Source organism: Rhinoderma darwinii, chromosome 1, assembly GCF_050947455.1.
Source record: "Rhinoderma darwinii isolate aRhiDar2 chromosome 1, aRhiDar2.hap1, whole genome shotgun sequence".
Classification (NCBI taxonomy): Eukaryota; Metazoa; Chordata; class Amphibia; order Anura; family Rhinodermatidae; genus Rhinoderma; species Rhinoderma darwinii.
This window is the reverse complement of record NC_134687.1, coordinates 129,932,205-129,946,701: the sequence shown is the minus strand read 5'-3', so window position 1 is coordinate 129,946,701 and position 14,497 is coordinate 129,932,205. Positions and strand designations below refer to the sequence as shown.

Below are 14,497 nucleotides of genomic sequence, written 5' to 3'. Positions count from 1 at the left end.
GCGTGGTTGTCAGCAAAGTCACCAGGTCAAATCCATGTCTGGTGCTATGCTCATGTACTGAACTTAGTGCTGGCAGATACCACAGAGGTGGTGATTCCAAGTGCATTACTATTTAATTTAATGAATGATGTAGCTGTATTTATTCGGGAGTCATATCAACGCATGAATAGATGGATAAATGTCAGTCAGGACCCTCACCATTTTAGTGTATTAATAATGCAGTCAATTCAGAAGGCGATGTGCAGAGAACTGCATCACCGACTTCTAGAGTGTCCAGGAGTGCTGTAAGCCCCAAAGCATATATCCCCCCCTCACACAAAAATTATCTATATACATATGCAGTTATTAAATCATACTATTATACCATATCAACTATAGTGAGTTGTGTTCAGTAACAGTATGGGGTAAGTAATCAGTTACTATACGGTTATGTTGTAGCGGTATTATTCAGTAACAGTATGTAGGTAATATTTCATCTGGTATAATGGTATGATTTAATAACTGCATATGTCCAATATTACCAATAATAATACATTATAAGGTCCAAATAATACCGCCACATCATAACCATATAGTGACTGAATAATACCGCCACACCATAACCACATAGTGACTGAATAATACCACCATACTGTTACTGAATAATACCACAACACCATAACCACATAGTGACTGAATAATACCCGCATACTGTTACTGAATAATACCGCCACACCATAACCCTATAGTGACTGAATAACACCCCCATACTATTACTGAATAATACCACCACACCATAACCACATAGTGACTGAATAATACCACCATACTGTAACTGAATAATACCACCACACCATAACCACATAGTGACTGAATAATACCCGCATACTGTTACTGAATAATACCGCCACACCATAACCACACAGTGACTGAATAATACCCCCATACAGTTACTGAATAATACCACCACACCATAACCACATAGTGACGGAATAATACCCCCATACTGTTACTGAATAATAACCCCACACCATAACCACATAGTGACTGAATAATACCACCATACTGTTACTGAATAATACCACCACACCATAACCACATAGTGACTGAATAATACCTGCATACTGTAACTGAATAATACCCCCACACCATAACCACATAGTGACTGAATAATACCACCATACTGTTACTGAATAATACCACCACACCATAACCACATAGTGACTGAATAATACCTGCATACTGTAACTGAATAATACCCCCACACCATAACCACATAGTGACTGAATAATACCACCATACTGTTACTGAATAATACCCCCACATCATAACCACATAGTGACTGAATAATACCCCTATACTGTTACTGAATAATGCCTCCACTCCATAACCACAGTGACTGAATAATACCCCCATATTGTTACTGAATAATAACACCACACCATAACCACATAGTGATTGAATAATACCCCTATACTGATACTGAATAATAACACCACACCATAACCACATAGGGACTGAATAATACCCCCATACTGTTACTGAATAATAACACCACATTATGACCACAAAGTGACTGAATAATACCCCCATACTGTTATTGAAAAATACCACCACACCATAACCACATAGTGACTGAATAATACCCCATACTGTTACTGTATAATACCACCACACCATGACCAAATAGTGACTGAATAATACCCCCCACACTGTTACTGAATAATACCACCACACCATAACCACATAGCGACTGAATAATACCCCCATACTGCTACTGAATTATACTGCCACACCATAACCACACAGTGACTGAATAATATCCCTATGTTACTGAATAATACCCCCATACTGTTACTGAATAATACCACCACACCATAACCACATAGTGACTGAATAATACCCCTATAATGTTACTGAATAATACCACCACACCATAACCACATAGTGACTGAATAATACCCCTAATAATGTTACTAAATAATACCGCCACACCATAACCACATAGTGACTGAATAATACCCCCATACTGCTACTGAATAATACCGCCACACCATAACCACATAGTGACTGAATAATACCCCCATACTGCTACTGAATGTGATGAAGTTTGAATGTGCCTCACATTAATAGTAATTAACCCCATCATGTTTCTCAGTCATAATGGGTTAATGTGTAAGGTACATGATGGGGTTAATTATTATGAATGTGAGGTACATGAAGGTTAAATTCAGTACATCTTGTGCCTCACAATAATAAGTGAAAGTAAGCAGTTTTTCGTTTATTTTTTACAGCGCACACATCATAAATGACACAAAAAATTAGTTGTGCAGGTTATTACGGGCGTGCCAATACCGAATGTGTATGTTTTATGTATTGAGACTTATTTTAATGTTTATTGTAAAAAAAGGTGTATGTGTATTTTTTTTATTTAACATTACTTTGTTTTTACTTTATTTTTAAACTTTAATGTACTGGCATATATCTATATACTGATAGTACACAGGCATATATCTATATACCAGTACATTAGCCTGTGTACGGATAGTACACAGGCAGTTGTTAGGACATACCTAAGTATGCCCTAACAACAGGAAATATGCTAAGACAGCCCTGGGGTCCGACAATGGACCCTGGGCTGTCTGACCATATATGGTATGTCCCTCAATCGCATCACAGAGATTCCTGTGACGCGATCCAAGGGGCATCCCCCTTCTCATTTTCCCCTGAATGCTGCGGTGGTGGTCAGCTTTGATCGCAACATTCAGGGGAATAACGGCGGAGATGAGAGGTTTCTCTGATCTTCGCCGTTATAGAGCGGGGCTGCGGCTGTGTAATAATGAGGAGATGCGGCCGGTGCTGCACTAATGAGCGGCGGTTCAGGCACTGAAGACAGAACATGGGGGTGTTTTGCAGTGCGCCAGCCATGTTCTGTCTTCGGTGCCACCGCTCATTAGTGCAGCGCTGGCCACATCGCATCATCCTGACGGTGCGCACTTGCCAGGACTCAGGAGCAGGGCAATGGCTGTATTACACAGCCGCAGCCCCGCTCTTATACATTCATGTGCTAAGCTGTGTGGCCGCACAGCTTAGTATCGAAATACATGAAATAACGGTATCGAACTGTTTGGGGATGCACAGTATCGAAACAGTATCAAAGTTTCCATGAATCGTGCATCCCTATACTGAATGATACCTCCATACTGTTACTGAATAATATTGCCACACCATTACCACCTATTGACTGAATAATACCCCCATACTGTAACCGAATATTACCACCACACAGGGGCATAGCTAAAGGCTCATGGGCCCCGATGTAAAGGATCTTCTTGGGCCCTCCCTCAAACTTCTCATGGCTGACGGCCTGCAGCTTTCAGCTACATCGCTGGGTCTCCTAAGTGACCCAACAATGCAGCACTAGCAGCCAGGGGCCTCACTAAGGTCTTGAAACGCCAGGGGAAATAGCCCCAATACATATGTGTATGTGTATGTGTAAATAGGAGACAGCATAACTATAGAACTACGACCCTATAGCTATGGGTAGGATTAGATACAGAGGCCCAGCAGACAGTATCACACATGATGGGATTAGATACAGTGGCTGAGCAGACAGTATCACACATGATAGGCTTATATAGGTCTCAGCTCGCTGACATTGCGGCTCCAGCACTGGACCCAGGAAAGGTAAGAATAATAATTGTTTTGCTTTTTTATGTGTTACTAATTATTTTTGTGTGTTTGATTTTTTACAGGTTCGGTTGTTGGACTACTTCGGATTCGAGGACTACTTAGATAACGGCGTTTTTTTAAATTCTCAATAAAATTGATAACGAGCGCTGTGTGGGGGATTTTAATTTCAATAAAATATTTTTTCTATGTCTTTGTATTTTTCGAAACTTTATTACTACCACCATAGTAATGGCCGCTGGCTGATTGACAACATCCATTACTAAGGCGAGGCTTAATGTTAGACGTGAAGAGGGGGAACCCCACATCGTTCTTTCCAATTATTTTTTATTTTTTTTAAAATGACGTAGGGTCCCCCGCATTTTTCATAACCAGCCAGTTACAACACAGCAGTAGCAGCCTGGCATTACCAGGGTGGAATGGGCCACTGTGTTTGGCCTTTCCTAGCCTAATAACACCAGCCTGCACCGCCCCAGTTCTCGACCTTCACTACAGATTGTCACGAAGCGGGTTAGTGGACCCACTAGGCCGTACCGCTGCAGCGGGGAGGCAGCTGGCCAAACAACAGGACACCCCAGAAATACAATGTCTCGCACAAGGGTACCTGAATAGTCCAGATGGTGGCCGCAGCTCTGGCACAGATGAGATGGGTGCAGCAGATGGCGCCAAACGTGGCGGATGACACAGGAGCCGCAAGTTGCGCCAGACGTGGCGGATTCCTCCGGATGTGGCAGATAACACAGGACGTGGTGGATTCCTCCGGACGTGGCGGATTCCTCCGGACGTGGCAGATGACACAGGACGTGGCGGATTCCTCCGGACGTGGCAGATGACACAGAAAGTAGCGGATTCCTCCGGACGTGGCAGATGACACGGGACGTGGCAGGTGACACAGGACGTGGCACGACTAGATACTAGGGCAAAGCACGGGAAACAGGAACGGGGAACAAGGTACGGGTAACAACAGGAACGGGAAACACTAAGGGACCATTTGCAAGACAGACTGGGAAAACTAACAACGCTCAGGCATCGAACTAGGGGGCTGGACCCCTCTTATAGCCCAGGGTACTCACGGGTCAAAGGTCGTTCAAGATGTCCGGTGCGCGCGCTGCCCCTTTAAGAGCCGGGACGAGCGTGCGCGCGCACCCTGCGGGCTCCGGCGGAGGTGAGTGGATGCAAGCGCTGGCGTCTCCTGAGGAGGAGGCTGGGGCCAGCGCTTGCCGACTCGTGGCTGCGGCTGTCAGCGGGAGGCTGGAGCTGACAGCCCGCAGCCACGGACATTACACAGATTGTCGGGTACTGGATCGCACCCGGCTCTTCCCGGCACCCCTGGTGGCGGTGGGTACCGGGGTAATAATGGGGGTTAGTGGTAGCCTCTGCATCGGCTAACACTTTGCCCCGCCTTAGTAATGGAGGCTGTCAATCAGCCAGCAGCTATTAATAAGGCAGTAGTAATAAAGTTTCAAAAAAATACGAAGACATATAAAAAACAGGTTTATTGAAATAAAAAAAAACCACACAACCCTCGTCAACCATTTTATTGATGATAATAAAAAAAAGGTCGTCATCGAAGTAGTACACGAATCCAACGTAGTCCAACGACAGAACCTGTAAAAAAACACAAACACACAAAAAAAAAAACATTAGTAAGGGCCTGTTCAGGTCACCGCTGCCCTTCCGTCGGAGGTTTCCGTTGGGTAATCCCTCAACGGAACGGCAAACTGAACCCTCAGCTTTTGTTTCCCTTGCCATTGATCTCCTTGGTGACGGAAAAGTTGCTAAAGGTTTCCGTTTATCACCGTTGTGACAGGGTTCCGTTGTTTTGACTGCGCTATTGGTTGCAGGGTAGGCCATCAAATTTTAGGGACTAGACAACCCCTTTAATGCAAACTGTGGGGGAAAACCTCAACTCCCAGCAGGTCCTGAAGTCCTACAGGTTTATGGGCATGCTGGGAGTCGACTGCGCTATTGATTCCATCGGAAAACCGGAAACCTGCCGGAATGGTGATGAACGGAAACCATTAGCGATGTTTCCATCACCATTGAGATCAATGGTGACTGAAACGGAAGCTGTGCTTTCACTTTCACTTTCCGTTGCGGGGTTCACCCGACGGAAACCTCAGACGGAACCCCGGAACGGAAATGAACGGTGATGTGAACAAGCCCTAATACTAGAAAACTTGAGTTCAAGAATTTAGAGGCACATGGTTTTTATATAATAGGTGAATTTAGAGAAAAAAAAATTAAATATAAGATACCTTAACCATAATATAAACATAATGATGTCATTCACTGGTGAGAGGTGCGGGAGGAGGCGGGGGGTGGTGCTCCATTCATGAATACAGTGGACTCATAACTATAGTAGAAACAAAATTACCTTTTAACATGCTCTGAACATGGCATGCATCATTTGTAATTGCCTGTCACAAACTTTCTGTTGTAAATACAGCTGTTCAGTCACTATCTGACCTTGCTCAATTATATAGATAATGACACTGTCAAAAATCACGAACAATGGAGATCATCAACGTGTCAAAATCAGAGGCGAAGCTATAGCAGTAAATATGTTACTAAAACCAAACACATTCGACCATGGCTCCGGGGAAACATTTATATTTGTTTTTAATAATTTTTTCTTATACATTAAAATCTAAGAAGATATTGATAGAAAAATAAAGTAGAAATGAGGGTCCTTATTGATAACAGGAGAGGTGATTGAAGCTGCAGCAATTGGACTATGACAGAGCTTTAACTAATGACTTGATCAACATTGTCACGGCTGTGGGGTATGGTGAACCCACTGGGCCGCTCTGCCTGTAGCGGAGTAGCAGCTGGTCAAACGAGAGTCAATAATAGTCTCTAGGAGAAGAGTACCTGGGTAGATGACTTGTGCCGAATAATCAAAAGATGGCTTGTGCCGGACTATTGGAAGATGGCTTGTGCCGGACTATTGGAAGCTGGCTTCTGTCGGGCTATCGAAATCTGGCTTCTGCCGGTCTATCGGAAGCTGGCTTGTGCTGGACAACAGGTCATGGATACTGCAGTCGTCTCGGACACTGGACTTGGCACGGACGCCAATAATGAAGTAGTCACGGACACTGGACTTGGCACGGACGCGGAACATGGATAATGAAGTCGTCACTGACACTGGACTTGGCACGCACACCGAACACGGATACTGAAGGCATCAGCGACACTGGATTTGGCACGGACACCGGACACGGATAATGAAGTCGTCACTGACACTGGACTTGGCACGGACACCGAACACGGATACTGAAGTCATCAGCGACACTGGACTTGGCACGGACAACGGACACGGATAATGAAGTCGTCACTGACACTGGACTTGGCACGGACACCTGACACGGATAGTAAAGTCGTCACGGATACTGGACTTGGCACAGACACCGGACACAAATACAAAAGTCGTCACAGACACAGGACTTCACACCGAACACAGACACTGGACTGGACACCAAACACGGACACTGGATATAGGATACAAGATACAGGATAACGCTTGGGAACCTTTGCAGACCAACACAGGGTTAGATACTGTCACGTTAGGTACGTGGACCCACATGACCGTACCGCCTTGACGGTATGGCAGCTGGCCAACAGGACACAGGTCACAGACTATAGTTCGTATAGTGTACCTGTGGTAGCTCGGACAGTAGTAAGACAGGCTCGGCTGCGACTAGGCAGCAGGCAGGCGCCAGGCCTTGTGTAGCAGGACAGGCGTGGTATACAGCACAGCACGACTTCAGCTCAACATGGTACTTGACCAGGATAGCACAGGATACAAGTTACAGGTAGCAGGAACAGGAAACACTGCGAACTGGAAAACACTTAGGAGACCATTTGCTTAGACAGACAAGGGTAACGATAACAATGCTCAGGCAAGGGAGGAAGGGGCTGGGCCCCTCTTATAGTCCAGGGGCTAGTGGGCTAATTTAGGCTTAATTTAAGGTGCGCGCGCTGGTCCTTTAAGAGCGGGCACGAGCGTGTGCACCCTACGGGACCCGGCCGGGAGAAGCGGAAGTGAGTGCTGGCGTCGCCTGAGGAGGAGATGGGGACCAGTGCTCACCGTTCCATGGCTGCCGGCATCAGGAGGTGAGTGAGCCTGACGGCCCGCGGCCATGGGGATGACAGATACAACATTGCTCAGGCAATTAGGAACTGGGCAGAGTTCCTTTTAAAGTCCCAGGTGTGCTAGGATTGGACTGGGGTGATATTCCAGGTGCGCACGTGGGCCCTATAAGGCTGGAGACGGGCGCCCCCGTACCCTACGGGCATCGGCCAGAAGAGAGAGCAGTGTGTGCCGGCGTCTCAGGGGAAGGAGACGACGGCAAGGCTTTAGAGTCTTGCGGACGCCAGTAAGAGGCGAATGCCGACGGTCAGCCACTGCGGATCTTACAATCATGTAACTAGATTGAGATTTTAAGTTGTATTTACGAAATGTTGGTACAGGTTTCAATCTCCTAAACATTATAGGTCTTATATAAAATAACTTTGTACGTAAAGTGAAAAATAAAAACAATATCAGCATTAGCAGTGTGATGCTTATCTACAGACATCGGACTATGAACCATACATAAAAGTTAAAAGTGATTGCATAGTTCCCCCTAGTGGTTATTATGGATATTTGCAGAAAACTATGAAGTAAGGTTGGTGCATTTGAAACTTTCACGAAAAGTAAGTATATCACTTTATTAATGTCAGATATAATATCTGTCATTCTATTTATTGAAAAAGCAAACAAAGCACTTAATACATCATACCACATCGCAAAGTGCGGAGACTTCATTCAATTAGAAATAGTATGGGTCCAGAGGAAGACAGTCTGATTTACTATGCTGCCTAATACATTATTATTATTATTATTATTATTATTAACAATAATAACAACTCTAGATTTATATAGTGCCAACATATTCTGTAACACCTTACAATTATGGGCAACAAACATAAAAAAGGACAAGTAATCAAACAAATTAACTAATGAGACAATAGAAGAGAGGTCCTGTCCATAAGAACTTACAATCTAAATGGAATGGATCGAGTGACATAATAGGTACACAATACAAATTTTGTCCAGAGGACCAGCCCATGTATTGGCAAGGGATATATAAGGCACTGTTGCCTTCCATCACTGGGGAAACATCTGCATGGAGTTTGTGTGGGTTTGCTCCCACATTCAAAAACTCAAATAGGGAATTTAGTTTGTGATCCTTGAAATAATGAGCTTACATGGCACGCTTAGAATTGGGAATGTTAGCAGTAGGTCTGATGGTTTGGGGCAGTGAGTTTCACAGAATGGGTGCAGCATGGGATAAGTCCTGAAGATGGGAGTAAATCTTTTTGACATCACACTGCTACTTACAAAAGCTCCTGGAGCAAAGACCAGAAACTAGAAAGTTTTCTTCATGGTGATCACCATACCAGTCTTCAATAGTGAGCTATAGAAAGAAGAAGAACCAATTCTCCGTAGGGCAATATGTCTGTTCTAGGAAAAAAGCCAATGCCAAGGTAAAACTCCAAATAGGTTCTGCTCACATCGCATGTAAGTAGCTACAGCCTTGTCCCATTTTACAGTCTATTGCCAAGTAGATCATTAGTGTTTAACATTTGGCAAGTAAAAAATTGGGCTAGTTCAGCCCAGAAACGTGTTGATTGCACACCTGAATTAATAATCTATACTTCTCAATACCTATCAGTCTAGGCCCTCTACAGTAAATTGCTAGGACTACCTGGACCGCTCCCAGCCGCCTCTGCCCTGCATCTTGGATCCCACTGGAAGACCGCTAATTGTCTCTAAGTGCTTGGATTTTTTTGAATCACTATTTTATGTCCTTTCTAGATTTCAACAGTAAGAACATAATGAGATTTCATTGTGACCAGTCCGCCATGATCAATAGGGGTTCACACTCCAAAAAAAAAAGTCATTTGTTTAATTACTTATTCAATAAGCAACATATAGGGGTGTCTACAGGCAACTACAGTTTTTACATTTAGGCCTCATGCATACAAACTTATTTTTTTCCTCCCGTAAATACTTGCATAAATACGGGTCCTTTGTCACACGTATTCGACCTGTATTCCACCAGTATTTACGGACTCGTGCCCGTAAATATGTGTCCGGTGTCACCAGTATTCCACCCGTATTTACGGACCCGTTTTCTCTGCACTAATCGGCAGCCCCTTCTCTCCATCAGTGCTGGAAAGAGAGAAGGGGCAGCCCTTTCGGGCAGAGTTTCCGCAGCGATTGAAAGTAAAAGAAGTTCATACGTACCGTTGTCTTGGTGACGCGTCCCTCTTGACATCAAGTCTGACCTCCCTGGATGACGCGGCAGTCCATGTGACCGCTGCAGCCAGTGATTGGCCTGTGATTGGCTGCAGTGGTCACATGGGATGAAACGTCATCCCGGGAGGCCGGACGGGAGGAAGAAGCAGGTAAGTTAACTTTTAATACTATTAACTCCAGCGGTAGTCACTGTCCCGGGTGCTGAAAGAGTTAGGGTATGTTCACACGCAGTGGTTTCAGATGTAATTCGGGCATTTAACGCCTCGAATTACGCCTGAAAAAACACCCCTAATACGCCTACAAACATCTGCCCATTGATTCAATGGGAATTACGATGGTCTGTTGCCACGAGCCTTTAATTTACGCGTCGCTGTCAAAATACGACGCGTAAAATGACGGCTCATCAAAAGAAGTGCAGGACACTACTTGGGACGTTTTTGGAGGTGTTTTTCATTGACTCCATTGAAAAACAGCTCCAAAAACGGCCATAAAAAAAAAAGCAGGAAAAAATGCGAGTTGTTAAAAAAAGTCTAAAAATCAGGAGCTGTTTTCGCCTGAAAACAGCTCCGTATTTTCAGAAGTTTTTGCTCACTGCGTGTGAACATACCCTAACTGCCTATCAGTTAACTCTTTCAGCACCCTGGACAGTGACTATCCCTTGACGTCGCCTAACAACGCTCCCGTAATTACATGTGCACACACGTAGCCACCAGTAATTACGGGAGCTCCATAGACTTCTATGGGCCTGCCCGTGCCGTTATTACGGCCAGAAAAAGGACATGTTCTATATTTTTCAACGGCACGGGCACCTTCCCGTAAGCATACGGGAAGGTACCCGTGGCCAATAGAAGTCTATGGGCCCGTAATTTAAGGGCCGTAATTAGGGCTCGTAATTACGCACGTTTTTACGTTCGTGTGCATGAGGCCTTAGCAATGGGGATATAGATTTCCGTGTGAGACTAATGGTGCTTAAAAGTCATATCAATTTAATTATTTATTTTTAATGTAATTTCTGAAAAAAAAGGAAAGGTACTCTTTAAGACTGGGCACTGCATTCAGAAGTGTAATCAGAAGATGCACAGTGCATTAGGACTCTTTATTGTCCCTCCATCTATTTGTTGTATATAATGCTGTCAAGTGATAAAGAAAGCACCGGATATATACCATGCATATAAAGGAAGCATTTTGAAAAATGACTTACTAAATCTCCTATAAGTGTACAGTAAAGGGATGATTGTTAGTGACATTTAGAAATAATTACCCCTCTTTTACACTAACAAAATGACAATGATCAGTATGGGTACCCAGCACGTGGTCCCTGGATAGTTAGAAGCACCCTCAGCCTCCAGTACCTCATTGATGATACTACTTAGCGGTTAGTCTGATACGATCACTTTTATTTTTATTTAGTAAATTAAGATGTCTTGCAGAATAACAAATTGTTTATGACGTTTTTGGCCAATACATCATGCTAAGAGGTTCCACGTAGATCACAATGGAAAGTGGCTGTTGAAGTAAGACACTTTATTTCATGGAATAAAAAAAGGGAAGTTTTATACAAGAAACTCAATCCAGTGATAGTAATTTATTAGGGAACTGTATTATCTGCAGTTCACTTATTTACTGTTTTTGTAATTATCATCGAACAGACATTTATGGCATATCCAGTCAATATGGCAAGACAGCAGCTTTTGATGCACATGGCAGGTGTAAAAAGTCACCGCATCTATGACTTAGGGCCCATGTACATGATCGTGCCCGTAATCACGGGACATGATTAGGGGCATGGCCTGCCGCTGACGGACGTGGACAGACATCTGCACTTGCGGGCCATGCTCCCATATAAAGTATGGGAGCACGGTTCGTAAAAAGCAAAAAATAGGATATGTCCTATCTTTTGCAGAGCCTTTCTACGGCACGGACACCTTCCCGTAAATATATGAGAAGGTGTCTGTTGGCCATAGAAATGAATGGGTCCGTAATTGTCTATGTGTGTACATGAGGAATAACACTATTTGTGGCCATTATATGACTTGCATTTTACATTTTCTAGCCATTTTCTCCTCTGCAGGCTCTATCTCTTATTTTCAACTATTTGCAACTGAAGCATTACCAATTAAATCAATGGTAATGCAAACGGAAGGTATGGTTTCAATTCATCTGTTCCTCTGACGAAATGGATGAACGGAAACCCCAAGCGGAACCCAACGCTGATGTGGACGAGGTCTTATATTTGCATTTGTTTCTTTGTCTAATATTGAATTTTTAAATATTAGAAATGATTCATAATGAATATGTGATAACAGGAAACAGAGAGTAGATGGTAGTTCACCATGAATCTGTAAACAATTCTCATTGTCACATAATTTGAGAAGTCTATTGATATACTCACGATTATCTAACATTCAGACCTCTATGAGAATGTGGGAGAGTGTGACTTTACTGGCAAAAAAAACAAATCAGTTAAAAGACATGTTTACATACCTCCCAAAAGAGGTGTCAAGATGGACAACTGATAAAGGGCGCGTATCGCATCTCGGCAAATGTTTTCCCTATTAAGCCATGTCTCTAACCCCGCCCAATCCGCTCCCATGCACACCCAGTACAGCCCACACAGTATCATGCTTCCATAGTGCCTCTCCACAGTATAATGCCTCCATAGAACCCCCCCCCCCCCCCCCCACTTCAACATTGGATTCAACCGTTTCTGCGTCAAGAGGTCGCAGATGCAGTTGACACCGGGACATACCACCACAATCCGGCACTGTCCCACTGAATCTGGGACGGTTGGGAGGTATGTGTTTATTACATTTTAGTTCAACTAGAGAGGAAAAGAGGTACACAACGGCGTAAAACGTAGGGCATTATTCCATGTTGGAAGTATTTGAAAAGTTTTCAGTCGAGGTTTTGCTCACTTGGTGATGTCGTGATAGGAGCACGACATCCCTGAAGACGAAATCGTTGAGAAGATTCAGGGAACTGCAAGCCGTGGGTTACTCCAGCTACAAATGCTTGTCCAGTATCGTTCAGCAGTGGTGTAGTGATGGGGTACCTAAAAGCAGGTGCACCTATCAGAAAAGAAGTTCTTTTTTGGGCGCTGTTCCCCTTTTGGTGGAGTGTTTGGCTAAATTATGGTGTTTGCATAGCCAAAACAAACACTAGAAGGTATATAGTACAAAGTCCTTGATTGGTGATGATGTAAAGACACAGGTGGCGCATTTCGGAGCCGTACCGGCTCCTTCCTCAGGCAGTAACAGGGATAAGGAAGTGTTGGAGAGGTACAAGCATTTATATTGGGAAAAAAGCGGGAAAAGACTGACAGTGGAAGGGTCAAAGGTGATCTGTCATTACCTGTTACATAAGTATATATTTACATAATAAATAAGCATAAAAGATAAATAAGAATTATTTGATTTGCAGATATGGGGGTATGTTGTGTTGACATAACTGGGGGGATTATTTAACAATGTTTCAGAGGGCGGCGATGTGCCGCTTCCCTGTTTGGGCTGCTGGTCATACTAAGTTGATTTTCAGATTGTGGCAATAGACGGGAGTGAAGTGGTGAAAAATAAGTTGGGCTCCTAAGAGGAGTGACTAGGGGGTATCAGCAATTCTAATCTCCTCTGGGGGAGTACGGAGCTGTAGGGCAAGATGATACAGAGAGCAGCTCCCAGAAGCCGGCACTCGACGCTCATCGTCAGAGCTGTGGGGTCCTTAGCAACCAAGGTTGGTTGTTCGTAGCTGGTGAGAATAAACAGAGTACTTCTGTTTACATTGCTGGTCGTGTAAAATTTGTCAAATCATACCAAAAGACGGGACCAGAATAGTTGTAATATGATTAGGCACCTGGAAGGAGTAAACAGTGGTGGAATGCTTTACAGGAGAATGGAGCCGCCGAGCAAGCTTTACTAAATTTTAAGAAGTTAAAGCTGAAATTGTACCTCCGGTCAAAAATGAAAACTTCCCAGTGCTCCTGAATCCTCAGATGTAGTAATCTTTCTGGTGATAGCTCAGCAAATTGCTATACATATTTCTTCTGCATCCTATTTCTGAAGCTGAAAGTGCTTTTGCTATTAAAGATGTTGATGGATACTCCACTTGGTTACCTGGTCAAGAGGGCTGAACCTTACACCCTACTCACCTCCTCTCTGCCACTGCCAGTCACAATCTGATTGTCACACCTCAGAATCAATGAACTGCTAAACTGTGACATCACAGTGTGAAAGATCCTGAAAGGCTACAGGGGAGCTACCATGACTGCAGAAATGAATGAGTGACAGGTCCTTGTGTTGTAAAAAAGAAAAACACAATGGCACATATCCTGGTGTTTTCGTTATGGTATATTCCCACGAGAGGGCAAATCGCGGTTAATTACTAGGACTAGCAAAATATAGTGGCAAAATGACTTACGCCTTCACAGTAAATGTGATAATAAACCGTGATTTAACCATACCAGTGAGTAGAAACATTCATGGTTTAAATTCAGAAGCTAAAAATCTATACTGATAATTTGTTGCTTAC

The 14,497-nt window shown here is 43.7% G+C and overlaps 1 long non-coding RNA gene across 1 annotated transcript; it reads right to left on the bottom strand.

Moving 5' to 3' along the window:
* Positions 1-12,763: 12,763 nt before the first annotated feature.
* Positions 12,764-14,115, bottom strand: LOC142737212 (uncharacterized). The gene is made up of 2 exons (XR_012880571.1): positions 13,918-14,115; positions 12,764-13,028 (listed from the first exon to the last, which is right to left on the bottom strand). It is a non-coding gene; the product is annotated as an uncharacterized LOC142737212 (long non-coding RNA).
* Positions 14,116-14,497: the final 382 nt, after the last annotated feature.